Below are 12,648 nucleotides of genomic sequence, written 5' to 3' on the forward strand. Positions count from 1 at the left end.
CAGGGCTTCTCTCTGCCTCCCTGTGCGAGGAATTCTTTCCCTCACTCTGTTATCCGCACTCCAGCTGCCACCTTCCTGGAGAAAGACCACACCTGTGCTTATCCCCGCTTTGGAGGAGAGGTGAGCTAAGAAACCAGGGAATTCTCTGCTCCCCAGGGTTCTTAGTGATTCCCGTCCCCAATCCCAGCATTGGCCAAAAATTGTTGCTTTCACCTGCTGATTTCATTTGGCATGTCTGTCCCCAGCCTCCCTTTCCCCCGGCAAGTTGTGGTCGGCAGATGTTTTGGGATTTTCTCTTCCCTCTGGATCTGTCCCCCACCAACCAGCAAATAGCTCCTGGGCCTAGGTTGAGGGAGAGAGAGAAGTGACCCCCTTCGGCCAGTGCGCTGATTTTTATTCCCCTCTGGGTCTTCTACTAGAATCTGCTCTCATCCTATAGCCCCCTTTAGTTTCCCCCTAAGCTTAACCCAGAGCCAGGCCTAAGCAGCCTGTCTCTGGCTTTCTTTCCCCAGGCCCCACCCTGGCCCCTTTTGCTTTTCCAGCGCCAAAAAAACGCCTCCCAAGCAGAAGACACACCCAGCCCAAGTCTAACCATTCCAAAAGGGAGGAGAACACAGAGGAAGAGCAGGGACCCAAGGGTCTCCTTCTGTCCTGAATATTCCAACAGCGTTTCCCTCTAAAAGCCTCCTAGCTTTATAATCCCTTTATTCTTCTTACCAGTTGACCCTCCCCTCCTCTTTCCCCTTGTCCTATTATAGGTATTTGGGGAGACGGGTGGAGAAAGAGGTTGTCACCCTCTCTTCTTTACAGTGAGGCATTTTTCTTTTTCTTAGTCTTTTCATTTAGTAGATGTTTAGCATGTAAAATATGTGAATCTGTTTGCAGGATTATTTGAACTTGTTTTCTTGCTGGTAAGGAATAGCTGATATTCTAAAGGGAAGGAGGGGGGAAAAGATCAAAAGTAACGCTCTCAGTTTTCCCCATTTGAGCATCCGCAGAGTTGCCAGAGAAGACCCTCCTGTAAAAACCAACAGTCTCCCTTCCATGACATCACCACCTAAGCCCTTCCAACTTTAGCTTCAGAACAGGAAGAAGGCTCAAAATAGAACTACCTTAGGAATCCAGCTCCTTGAAAAGATCAACTTTTAAATCAGCTGCAGAAAGAACACAGTGAACTTTGACATGGGGAGTGAGAAGGAAGAGAAGACTATATAGTGTTCATAATTGGTTCCTTGAGGGGAGGGTTGGGGGATACTTTCCATGTATTTCAAAAAAACTTTCCTCTAGAGTTGGGCACCTAGATCACTGAATGATAAATAGGATAGCTCAAGATTCATTTATTATTCCTAAGTTTTGATGTGTGAACAATAACAAGCACTTTTCAGAATATGAAAGAGGGGCTCCTCTGCAGAATCTGCTCTAGATAGAGAAGGTTGTTTCAGGAAGCTAGGAGGGCACTTCAGGAAGACAGAGAACCTAAAGGATGCAGTGACAGTTGTTGTGAGTATGTAAGTTGAGAGGCTCATAATAATTGTAATAAACAATAATTGTAACTTTTGTGGATAACTGATACCTTGGACAAAGAAGTAAGGATGTCAGGATTTCCAGCTTTACCTTGGAAATTAACTCCTTATCTTTGAATCTCAGTGTCTCCATTCAGTCCCTGAATTGAGATATGCCTTCCTCTCTGAGCTAAAATAGTTACTCAGTCTTTTGGAAGGGCTGCCTAATAAATGATAATCACTGAAGTGTTGACAACTTAAGGATTGGAAGTGGAGCAGAAAATACTTGGTATAATTTGAGCACTTGGTGGGTGCTGTACTTGCTGGTTGATGGGGTAACATCTTTTACTCTGGTTCAGGTTTAAAAGAATCCAGGTGACAGAGACAGGATACCTGCCCTAATATGGTAGCCACTAGCCACGTGGCTGTTAACCACCTGAAATATGGCTAGGGTGAGGAAGAGCTCAATTTTAAATTTTATTTAATTTTTAAAATTGATAACTTGATTTAGTTATTGGAAAGCTTATTTATGTTTGGAAATGTACTTGAGCTTACGCATCTACTTTTGAAACTAAGTGTTTTGAAATTCAAACAAAAATTAAGTATTTTGATGAAGGTTTAGAATTGGGATATGTAAGTGCAAAGTACTTTTCAGATTTCAAAGACTTAGTGCAGAAAAAGACAGTAGAATAGCCCATTAATTTTATGTTGATTCCATGTTTAGATGACAATGTTTTAGATATATTGGGTTAAATGAATATGCTATTAATTCCACCTGTTTATTAATGTGGCTACTAGAGAATTAAAAATTACATGTGTAGCTTTTATTATACTTCATTGGACAGCTCAGGCCTGCATCACTCCTTTTCATCAGTGGATTAATTTTTTTTTTCTTTTCTTTTTTCTTTTTTTTTTGAGATAGAGTCTCTCTCTGTCTTTCAGGCTGTGCAGTGACACGATACCAGCTCACTGCAACCTCCACCTCCCAAGATCAAGCGATTCTCCTGTCTCAGCCTCCAGAGTAGCTGGGACTACAGGTGTGCACCATGGTGGTGCCTGGCAGATTTTTTGTGTTTTTAGTAGAGATGGGGTTTCCCCAATTTGGCCAGACTGGTCTTGAACTCCTAAGCTCGGGCGATTCGCCCGCCTTGGCCTCCCAAAGTGCTGGGATTACAGGCATGAGCCACTGTGCCTAGCCCCATGGATTAATTTCAAAAGTAGTGACTGTATGAAATATTGTTATTTCATGTTTGTGTTTCTACTTTCCACTGCTGGGTTCCATGTGATGACTGGGGACCCCACGTATTACATTATTACTATTACAATAGATCAGTGTAGAAGTCCCGGGTTCTAGAATGGCTAGCGGGGGTGTGATGGGAAAATTTGGATACCCACATACCTGGCTATTGCTGCTTTTGTAAAAGGATCCTGTAGCAAAAGATACAGTGTGTGGCAAAGTAACAATTGTGACACCTGGTGGCATTTAGTGATTCTACTCATCTGTTACTCACTTCCATTTATTTTTTCTTTGCTTCATCTACTTTCTGCCCCCATCCCCACTAAATCACGGCTCCGCTGGTGATTGGGCCCACAAGGTTGCTGACTCCTTTCCTCCAAAAAAAGTACAGTGCTAACATGGATAGAGGTAGTGCTGCCTTTGGGTTTTGTCTAATGAGATTCAGAAATTGCACTGGAAGGAACTTAGGGGCTATTCAGTGCTATCCCTTTATTTTATAGATGACAAACTGCCAAACACCTCACCTAAGACCATGTAGACAGACTGGAATTAAACATACTCTTGTTGATAACTGTTTAGAGGCTCCCTGAGAAATGGAGAGGTTCATCAATTAATCAGTATTTGTTGAGCTAGCATTTTGTGGAAATGACCACTAAGTGTTGTGAAGGGATGTGAGTAAAACAGTTTCTGAATTTAGAAAGAGTCCTGTTGGCTTGAGGAAATAAGATATAAACAGCACCACATTAAATTGCAGTATACAACACAGCACTTAATGAGTGCAGTGCCACTGTGGCATGTGTTACTAGTAGAAATGTGTTCATTTTGTAGATGTAGGAATAGAAGCTTCGGGAAAGGTGGAACCTGCAGGTACGTGGAGTATAATTGTGTTCCTGGAACAGCCCAAGGCTGTACAGTTGGAGGTCATTGCAAGTCTTTGGTATTGGCCCCTTTGGCTGTCCATCAAGGGAATTTGAAAATCTGAGACCCAGCATTTTCAAATGGTGGTGCTGCGGTAATAAGGAAATCATAGATTAATTGGAGACCAATCAGGGTTTTTAGAGATGTTTAGCCAGGGGTGGATCATTTTGAAGTTATCTGGCATATAAAACTGACTTGTGAGCAAACCATAAAATCTAAAATCTGAGGGGTGAGAGTGGTGAAATGTGATGTAGAGCAAAATCAGAAAGTAAAATAACTGTGGAGTATACAGTCGGACTAAAAATATTTGTGCTGAGTACATGTTTGAAGGGGAGAGGCCCATTTTGTATACTATAGGGCCAGTCATGTATTTATAAATTTTTAGTCTCCTGGAGCCTTTTTGGACTAAACTCTTGGTTAACATGAGGAAGAAAGCTCATTCTTCTCTGTGTTACTGTGTCCCTAGGGTTTTTTCTTTTTTGTCCACATGGACCTACTAAAGTTACGTAGCATGAGATCAATTAGGGGCCAGTGCTCAAAGTCAGTAAAATGATGACACTCCTTCTCTAATCACTCTCAGTTAATGCTTTTCTTTGAGAATTGGGGCTAACTTTGCATAGGGCAGTGGTCCTTGACTTTTTCTTGCCTTTCTGCCTATTTCTTTTTCCATCAAAGAGAAGAAAATTCTGTAACCTGCCACCCCCATGAATCTTTGGCACAAATTAGTTTTTAAAAACCCAGTATAGCAAAATTTTGCAATAAAATGCAAGTATACATTCTGTGTACTTGTGACAAAGCAGTAATTGACATTTGAGCAACTTTTGCTGACATATTTATAACATTTCAGTGTGGTCAAATTTGGCCATTTTATATAGTATCACTGAATTAGATGATGATTTTCAAATTGGAAAACAAATCACACTTGTTAAAAGACCAGTGGATTTAAATATACTAAACTATAGTTTAAATTTAAAAGTATTTTCAAATATTTTGCGTGGCCAACAACTTACATCACCTTCAATTATTTAATATATAATCAGATACTTAAAGGTTTAAAACAATTTTCATTTTAGTTTATAAATAAGAGGGATGTAGTGTGTTTTTTGTGCTTATGTTTTGTACTCCATGTTGATTGATTGCTTGAGAAAAGGTCTTTGTCACCTAGGCTCGAGTGCTGTGGTGCAATCGTGGCAGCCTCAGCCTTTCATGTTCAAGCAATCCTCCGACCTCAGCCTCCGAAATAGCTGGGACTACAGGCCTGTGCCACCATACCCTGCTAATACTATTTTTTGTAGAGACAGGCTTCCACTATGTTGCCCAGGCTGGTCTTGAACTCCTAGACTCAAGCAATCCTCCCGCCTCGGCCTCCTAAGGGGCTGAGATTACAGGCGTGAGCCACCATGCCTGGCCTTGTACTCCGTATTATTTTAAAAGTTCTTTGGTAATCCAGTTTTCTCTAAGTACCTGATTTTGTGATAATATTTGGTATATGCGTGATGAAGAAATTGTTCCTAGTTGTATCATTTTTAACATAGAAGAACTAGTTTAAAATCAGTTTGGGTCCTGGAAGAAAGCATTTTACTTCACTGTTTTCTCTCTTCCTCTCTTAGTATGCAGTTATTTTTTCTTACTGTAGCCTGAGTATCTGTAGTCACTTGTTTATAAGTTTAGACAGTTCAGTTCTTAGAAGAAACACGCTGAAAAAGAAATATTTCTGATGGATTTAAATTTTCAGAAACGCACATTTATAAACATAATTTTCAAGAAAAAGCAAGACATATTTTTGAAGCATTTATTTTCAAAATGCCATTTTGAAAACCCATATTTTTCTCCCTTGAAACTGCTTTAGAATCTGAGAGAATATTAATTTAAGTAACTATTCACAGAATAATGTCAATTTGCTGCTTGTTATTATGGATGCTTGGCTTTTTTTTCTCATTTAGGTAGAAAGGAATCAAATGACAAAAAAGTAAGGAGAAAAAGGAAGTATCTTTTTTTTTTTTTTTTTTTTTTTTGAGACGGAGTCTCGCTTTGTCGCCCAGGCTGGAGTGCAGTGGCCGGATCTCAGCTCACTGCAAGCTCCGCCTCCCGGGTTCCCGCCATTCTCCTGCCTCAGCCTCCCAAGTAGCTGGGACTACAGGCGCCCGCCACCTCGCCCGGCTAGTTTTTTGTATTTTTTAGTAGAGACGGGGTTTCACCGTGTTAGCAGGATGGTCTCGATCTCCTGACCTCGTGATCCGCCCGTCTCGGCCTCCCAACGTGCTGGGATTACAGGCTTGAGCCACCGCGCCCGGCCTGGAAGTATCTTTTACTTATTGTACCAAAAATGTTTAGTTGTTGCATGGGTTTTGGTGACGGCTAATAGAGTGGATTTCAACTTTGCAGTACATTCGCTTCATATTTATACTTCATATTTAGACATTGAATCACACTAATACTTATTTTGGTGAAGAACAGTCTAATAACTATTGAATATGTCAGGATTATTTATTTGTCTCCATAACTTACCCAACCTTCAGTATTTCAGGGTAAGTATTCATTTTTCCAAAGCTGACAGAATTTGTGGTCAAGAAATATTAGTTGGTAATCTTCTTATCCTTTTTAGTAGAATGGCTATCTAAAATTTTACTCTAAAATAATCACAGTATCTTTGTTCACGCAGCAGATGTTTATAATTTGGGTAAAAATGTGCAACTATTTCCAAGAACCTTAGGTTGTGGGATCCAACTGTGATTTTTTTTTTTTTTTTTTTAAGTCTTCGTTGCCCTCTCGTGTTTCAACTCTGTATTACAGTTGGCTAAGACCTAGATGTTGACCTCCTTAATTTTTAGATATTTTTGCATTTTAGACAGTGTTGTTTTAATTTGTGTGTAGATGGATTGTTTCATTGGATATTACTTTTCTGAAAATAAGGTCATTTTCGTAGTACATAAAGTTAATAGTTGAGTTAGATTCACTGTACTCTTATTTTCTGACTTCCACTGATCTAAAGAATTGATTCATCTATCTGACTTATTTGAAGTACAGTGCGAATATCTAATATGCATATAATGAGTCTTTGAAATTGAGCAAATGCCTAATGAAAACATAATTATTTTTCAAATATCTGTCAAGTTCCACTCATACTGAAATAACTTGAAACCTTATGACATGGAAAAAACCCAAGTGAATCATGGTTTTAATAAGCTGATATTCCGATGCCTGAATTCCAATTTCAGAATCTTTGTACTTTTTATTAAAAGTAAGAAGCATCCCTAAAATGACTTCAGAGTACATCTCAAAGGTACAAATAATTTAAAAATGAGTAATGTGTATATGTTATTATTACTTTTTAAAAAGGTATTCTGAAGGTTGTATCACCATAGGTATAGAATTGACGTATACTACAGTGAAAAATATCAATGTTACTAATTTGAGTGCATTCTTAGCACTCAGAGCAAGAAGACTGAAAGTCATTTTTTGCTAATGTGCATTTTTCTTCTTAATTATAAAACCCCACTGGTTTCTGCTTCATGATCTCAGTTACTGAGAAAACTAAGCAAAAAGTAAATGTTTTTAGAAATCCTTTTGTTTGTGTAAATTGTGTAAACTGAATATCCAGTTGATGGAGTTGGACAACTAGGGTAGGGTAGAGAAAACAGAGCACTGGGTTCACTCATTTGGCATGGATCTGGGCATGGGTTCACCAAAACTTAGCAATATATGATCTCTGGTAAATCACCTAACCTCTCTAATTTGTATTTTTTTTTTCTATCTATAAAATGGGGTAATATTTAATCTATTTCCAGAATCCTTTTTTGATGAATTAATGAATAATTCATTGCTAGCTCCTTTTTGAATGTTTGGCAGATGTGAAGTATTATTGTCATGTTTGGTTATGAGCTCTTTGAAGACAGGAATCATGTCTTATTTATCTTTATTTCCTGAACTTCTAGAAGAGGCCTTAGAACATAGTAGTTCCTCAGTGTATATATAATCAATGATTGAGGTCAGGGAGGCACAGTCAGTGAATCCATGCATGGAAGAAATAGGCTGTGAAATATGCTGGAGGCTTACTGCATATTTGATGTATTATCAGAGTGAAAACCTAATCATGCAGTTGTTCATCCTCATTAATATGTATAAGTCATGTGTTCATCTTTCATTCTAATATAATTCAACTGGGCCTTTTAATATTTCAGCCTCACCACTTGCTGGGCCCTGATCCTTCTTTTTCTTCTGCCTCCTCACGTCTCCAACCAGAAGGGGATCTTTTAGTCCTTCACTTCATGGGGAGCCTTCAGAGAGAGTAATGCAGCCACAAGAAAGGATGCCGTTGACCGACACAGTGACTGACAGGCTGCCCTGGCTCAGTTATCACAGTGCTGATGCTGTCCATTCTAAAGGTACAGTACTGTGATAACTGAAGGATGGCAGCCATCTTGCCTTCCATCAGAGGATCCTCACCGTGCCCAGGAAGAAAGAAGGCAAAAGAGGAATGTGAAACAGGTGGCCAGGACCCAGAAACCCTCTTACCCTGTACCTCTGTCGTACTTCTCCCGGGGCATAGGGAGAGTTGTTCTGCTTCTCTTTGCCTTGTTTTGTAACATGGGGTAGTTGTTGGGGCAGCAGTGTTGTGCTAAGTGAACATATATTAAGATCTTTGGAACCTTTAGGAGACTGAAAATAGGTAAGTATGAGTTAGTATTTCTGGAATGGTAGTCAGAGAACTTTGTACCACTTTTATAAATGTGAAAGGTAACTTAATTAGAACAGCTTGGCACTTGTTGGTACACTGCTAGATTTCAAAATCAGATTCTACTTACAGGGAGAAAAAAAAACCCAATATGTTCAACAGTATTGAAATTATTACATAAATAAAAGTCCATCATTGTAGACCAGCTTACTGAAGTGAGGAAAGAAAAAAGTGTATCTTTGTCTTGAAGGAGTAGATAGTGACATGTCATATTTCTTTCAGGATATTTAGGATCTGGCCTAATTCAAAAGAATATTTACTGAATACCTATGTTATTGCTGCTGCTGTCACTTTTACATGAAAATAAAATGTAAGTTATTTTATTTCTATCAAATAAGGACTAGTCTGCAGTGATATCTGGCACAAATCGATTTCAGGAGTATGAAACTGTAAACACCAAGCCAGCATCACATGTGCATGAAAGACTAGGACATTTTGTTGGTGGTGGTGGCCCACACTGGAGTGCAGTGGTGTGATCATAGCTCACTGCAGCCTTGATCTCCTAGGCTCAAGCAGTCCTCCTGCCTCAACCTCCCGAGTAGTCCCGAGTAGACTGCAGGCTCAGGCCACCCGCCTGCAAATTTTTAGTAGAAACAGGAGTTCACTATGTTGCCAAGGCTGGTCTTGACCTCCTGAGCTTAATTGATCCTCCCACCTCAGCCTCCCAAAGCGCTGGGATTACAGGCATGAGCCACTACACCCAGCCATGATTAGGAAATTTAACAGAGCACACATCTTCAGCCTCCATCTTACTCTAGAGAGTACTGCTAGGGGTGAAAGGTGGTTATTGGAGAACCCAGGATTTCCCACATGCCTTCTGCCAATCATCCCTCTTCCCTCTAGACTCCTAAGGACACTGTACACATGTAACAATAGCAAACAAGAAACAAAGTGCATGACTTTGATTATGTGTTAGATCACAGTACTGTGCACAGCTCAGGTAATTTCATGGAATGTATTTTAGGCTCAGAGCCTAATTGGGTATGTTACCTCTTCCTAGGCTCATGTCTGTATCAGGGAGCCTGTGGATGTCTGACTGGTGTGGGAACCCAAAGCAGTGACCCATATGCTTGAGCAAAGAGAACGGAGATGGCCGAGGTCAGGCCCTAATTTGAACCGCAGAGAGAAGAGGGGCCAGGGAAGGGAAAACCATACGTGAGTTTTGTTTGTTTGTTTGTTTTAAAGACAGAGTCTCAGTCTGTTGCCAGGCTGGAGTGCAGTGGCTCAAGTCTTGGCTCACTGCAGCCTCTGCCTCCCGGGGTCAAGCAATCCTTGTGCCTCAGCCTGCCGAGTAGCTGGGATTACAGGTGTGCACCACTGTGCCCAGCTAATTTTGTATTTTTGGTAGAGATAGGGTTTCACCATGTTGGCCAAACTGGTTTCGAACTCCTGTCCTCAAGTGATTCTCCTACCTCAGCGTCTCAAAGTGCTGAGATTACAGGCATGAGCCACTGCACCCAGCCTCGTGTGACTTTTTAACGTACTGTGAACCTTACCTACTCTCAGCACTGCCAACTCCATGTCTTAGATATGGGCCAGGTGTATTATCAGGTCCTCCACTGGGACACAATGGGGAAGAAAGGGAACTGAAAGGGAGTAGCCCTGCTACAGAGAGGTTCTGTCTTATCCTTCATTGTGCCAGTCCTCAGACATCGATGGTCACTGTGTTCCTTTGCTGGCGATTGCAGTTCCCTTTAGTGTCTCTTCCCTCTTTACCCAAAGAGGAATCATTCTTAGTAGTGACCCCTTGAACCACACTTGGTTGGCCCAGAACTGTTATTTTTCAGATACATTGACCACATGATAGCCCGGTACCTTCACATGTCCTCATAGATCCACAATTTCTCTAAGCTGTGTAAGCTACACTATGTTTTTCATTAATTACAGACAGAGAGGGCTCTCCCCGGTTATTATGCTACCACTCCTGAAATTCCTTGGAGTTTTCTTATAAGGAATTTCTGACAGAAACTCTGGAAGAACCTTTAGGAAGGTAAAGTTATGAGATTGGTGAATCCTCAAGTAATCTGAAACACTCCTAATGTTTAGTGTTTTAGCAGGTGGAAAAAAAGTGCTTCAAGAAGTAATGTGTTGTGCAATCATTGGCCTTGGTGAAGATTTCACTACCTTCCCTGATCTTCCTGTTTTCCCCATTACTAGTATTATAAAAATTCATTGGGTTTTATACTTACCCAACCTTGACCTCAAAATCTACAGCCAGGCCTGTGGGTTGTTGAAGAACTGAGTGTTGGGTGTCATTTGCAGTCACCCCTGTGGACAGAGTTGTGCTGGGTACCCTTTCCTCTAAACAAGAAGGCTGAGGCTCAGTCAGCAGCAGGAGCTCCAGAAGCTTGCCTGGACCTGGAGGTCTTTGGCATCTTCAAGGCATTTCTTAGATGTAAGGTGTTCCAACAGGTTAAGTGAGAAGTAATGCAAGACAGATCCGATGGGGTTTTTCCACTGCCTTGCTTAAAACACAGTATGTGTTTGGTTGGTGTATTCATTGCATTTTTCAGTTTAGGTGAAGTATGTGAGAATGGGAAGATTGCAGTTAAACCTAGAAATACCATATAATCCAGCAATTCCACTTCTGGATACATACCCAAAAGATGTGAAAGGCGGCAGTCTGACAGATATTGTACACCCATGTTTATAGCAACATGATTCACAATAGCTAAAAGGTAGGAGCAACCCCAGCGTCCATTGATGGATAAGTAGATAAATGAAATGTAGCGTATACCTACATTGGAATATGATTCAGCCTTAAAAGGAAGAAAATTCTGACATATGCTACAACATGGATGAACCTTGAAGATACCATGCTAAGTGAAATAAGCCAAACACAAAAGGACATATACTGTATGATTCCACTCATATGAGGCCCCTAGAGTTGTTAAATTCATACAGCCAGGAATCTGATGGTTGCCAGGAGCTGGGGGAGAGGGAGAAATGGAGAGTTAGTGTTTGATGAAGTTGTATTTGGGGAAGATGAAAAAATTCTGGAGATAGATGATGGTAGTTGTACAACACCATGAATGTACTTAATGCCACAATGTACACCTAAAAATGGAAAATTTTATGTGTATTTTACCACAATAAAAGAGATTCAGGATCATAACCCTCTTCAAGCCAAAAACAGGATTTAGTTGATTTCTCTGCTCTCCTTTAGTTTTCAGTGTGAAGATAACTGCTGTTTCAAGTAAGCAAGTAAAGTGTAATTGCCATATCTTTATGCATTTCAAGTTCTCTAATCTGAAGTCCTTGACACATGTTTCAGGGTTTCCAACATAGCATAGCTTTAAAATTGTGTAAAATGTAAAGAAAACTAAATATAGTAGCAATGAGTATTAAAAACAATGAGAAAAAGGTGTGGACAAGAAGTTAGCTGATAATAGCATCTCTTGCTGGCTTTATGTCTTTTCTGGTGAAACTGGGCAACTCACTGGTCCTCCCCCGTTCCAGCTGCATCAACTGCGCACCTCTTTGGAGTTATGCTACCACTCCTGAAATTCTTTGGAGTTTTCTTAAACAGAAAAGGAATTTCTGACAAACTCTGGAAGAACTCATAAGAAGGGAAAGGTCTGGGAATTGGTGAATCCTCAAGTAATTTGAAATACTCCTAATGTTTAGTGTTTCAAATTACTTGAGGATTCACCAATCTCAGACCTTTCCCTTCTTAGGGAAATCATATATATAAATAATCATACATATAAGAGACTAAAGCAGCATTTAAATGTGGCATGTTATTTCTTAAAATATAAACATACAATATGTGAAATAAAACAATAGCATTAGTATTAAGTATAGTTTTAAAAAGTATCCTAGTCTTAAAAGTCAAGTATTAGCAGCTTCATTAAAGGCGCATTCTACAACTTGCTGTCTGTCACGAATAGTTTTCCTATTTGTTACATGCTTAAGTTTGATAATAAGAATACAACCATTGAGGCTGGAAATAGCAATAACCTTCCCTAAGGGATCACATATTTTATTAGCTGTGGGTAAAAAGCATTCATTTGTGGACCATATCTGTTTCATCACAAAGTCCTCACTTAGGGTCATGCTTTGGAAATCAGATTTTAGTTTTATTTAGTTTTAGGAACGTTGGACTACACCCACCAGATCCTGCACAGTATTCTACCTTGATCATCCCACACAGAGCTGGAGCAGACAGCTAGCTCTTGTTCCTGCCTGCCGCATTAATTTCAAATATTTTGCTATGCCTAGTACATTTCTAGCTTCTCTGAATAACCAACCAGTTT

The 12,648-nt window shown here is 40.1% G+C and overlaps 1 long non-coding RNA gene across 1 annotated transcript; it reads left to right on the forward strand.

Annotated features, from left to right (window-relative positions):
* The first annotated feature begins 7,560 nt into the window (after window positions 1–7,560).
* LOC115892331 lies at window positions 7,561–11,525 on the forward strand. The gene is made up of 2 exons (XR_004052219.1): window positions 7,561–8,702; window positions 9,393–11,525. It is a non-coding gene; the product is annotated as an uncharacterized LOC115892331 (long non-coding RNA).
* The last annotated feature ends 1,123 nt before the right edge of the window (window positions 11,526–12,648 follow it).

Source organism: Rhinopithecus roxellana, chromosome 12, assembly GCF_007565055.1.
Source record: "Rhinopithecus roxellana isolate Shanxi Qingling chromosome 12, ASM756505v1, whole genome shotgun sequence".
Classification (NCBI taxonomy): domain Eukaryota; kingdom Metazoa; phylum Chordata; class Mammalia; order Primates; family Cercopithecidae; genus Rhinopithecus; species Rhinopithecus roxellana.